Source organism: Triticum aestivum, chromosome 7B, assembly GCF_018294505.1.
Source record: "Triticum aestivum cultivar Chinese Spring chromosome 7B, IWGSC CS RefSeq v2.1, whole genome shotgun sequence".
In the NCBI taxonomy this organism is placed as follows: Eukaryota; Viridiplantae; Streptophyta; class Magnoliopsida; order Poales; family Poaceae; genus Triticum; species Triticum aestivum.
In genome coordinates, this window is record NC_057813.1 from 75,861,308 (window position 1) to 75,863,248 (window position 1,941).

At 45.0% G+C, this 1,941-nt stretch overlaps 1 pseudogene; it reads left to right on the plus strand.

The window, feature by feature from the left end:
* The first annotated feature begins 456 nt into the window (after positions 1–456).
* LOC123161703 (pathogenesis-related protein 1-like) lies at positions 457–1,479 on the plus strand (annotated as a pseudogene).
* Positions 1,480–1,941: the final 462 nt, after the last annotated feature.

Here is a 1,941-nt window from a genome sequence, read left to right on the forward strand (position 1 = left end):
CTAGTACTCCTACATGCGGCCAGCAATATATTAACGCGTGTTACGCTAGTGCATGACGCGAGCTACATATGATTACAAACTGCATGCAACCCAACATCTCATCAAGCTGATTTACGTGCAACGTACAACTCCATGATAGCATGCATTTCCTAATTAGTAACGCAGGTGGCTAATCACCTACTCCCTGATTAGCACTAGAACAATTTCCCCACGCGGACCGTGGTGCCAATTGGATAGAGAACACATTCTTCAACTTTAACTAAAGATTGACAAAAGCATGAGCTTTCAGACCCATCAATGATAACCGACGGTGCCATCCATTTTGGAAAAGCTCGATCCCTGGCTTCACCAGTCTCCACTCACCAGACCCATCCGGCCAAGCTTCATCAACCCCGCTTTCGGTCCCCTATTTATAGGGCTCACTTCTGTTCTCCAAGAAACCAAGCAGCAGTGCGCCATTACAACACTCACAGAACACTCACAGCTCACATCATTTGCACCGGCTGTACTAGCTTGATCATCACAGCAATGGCCTCCACCAACAGCTGGACCCACGAGATCGAGTTGCCGGTCGCTGCATCGCGCCTCTTCCGTGCCGGCGTCATGGACTGGCACACCCTGGCCCCCAAGCTCGCGCCGCAGATCGTTGCCAGCGCCCACCCCGTTGAGGGAGAAGGCGGCATCGGCAGTGTCAGGTAGTTCAACTTCACCTCAGGTATGCATCACATATAATTCATGTCACATGCAACCTGATACACATGGTCAAAGCATAAAACACAGTTGATCTTGCAGCCATGCCCTTCAACCTATGAAGGAGAGGCTCGAGTTCATTGACGCGGACAAGTGTGAGTGCAAATCGACCCTCATCGAGGGTGGTGGCATCGGCACGGCGATCGAGACGGCCACGTCGCAGATCAAGGTGGAGTCGGCAGCCAATGGCGGGAGCGTGGTGAAGGTGGAACTCGACATACAAGCTGCTACCGGGCGTAGAGGTGAATGATGAGATTACCAAGGCCAAGGATTCTGTCACGGCCATCTTCAAGGCCGCCGAGGCCTACCTTATCGCCAACCCAAAAGCCTACAACTAAATCAGTTGAGAGAGATCATATATGATTTTGTTCTCCCTGGTTTTATTTTTGTGTGCTTTCTTCCTGAACTAATAAAGCTGCTCCAATCTCCAAGTAGTGACGGGAGAGCACTGAGCTGAGTGTGGACCTGAGAAGTTTAAAAGTTGTGTATTTGTAACTATCAATGGGTGCTGTTGTTTGATGATTTTGCTGTTTGCTTATGTATATTCCTCATGATTTCGTATGGGAATAAAAGGAAGTATGTGAAGCACATAAAAGGTAGTGGAACTTTATGGGCCAAGAAAGTCTTACGTTTGCTCGAGTGACTATAATTTCTTTTGCTCTTTTCAAATATAGGAAGAAACAATTTGAATGTATATGTGATTTTATTTTATTTTTGCCATCACTTTTTTTTGCCGAGTTCCTCTATTAGGCCCATGCAGTTTTTCTGTCAGAATGACTAATTCACATCTAGATGTTTTTTAAGAATGCCACATCTAACTATTTTTCTTTTTTGTTGTTTTGGACCGCGTCTGTTGCTGGTTGTACATGTTTTGTTTTTGGGTCGCCCCTGTTTTGCGGGCTTCTTTTATTTGTTTAGGCCATGCTTGTTTCGTGCTTTCTTTTTTTTCGGCCGCGCCTGTTGCTGTTGGTCGTCTGTTTTTGTTTTGGGGCCATTTTTTATTTTTGATTATTTTTGCGTACAACACATGAGGCATTTTTTAAAAATAGATAGTTTTTTTACTCATGTTTTTTTTGTTTTTCTATTTTTTTGATACATAAAGTCCCAGGTAGGGTTGCTAGAAGCTTGAACATCGTTAAAAAAGGGATGTCTAGGCTTCATCTAATGAAGGAGGCAAATACTACACATCTC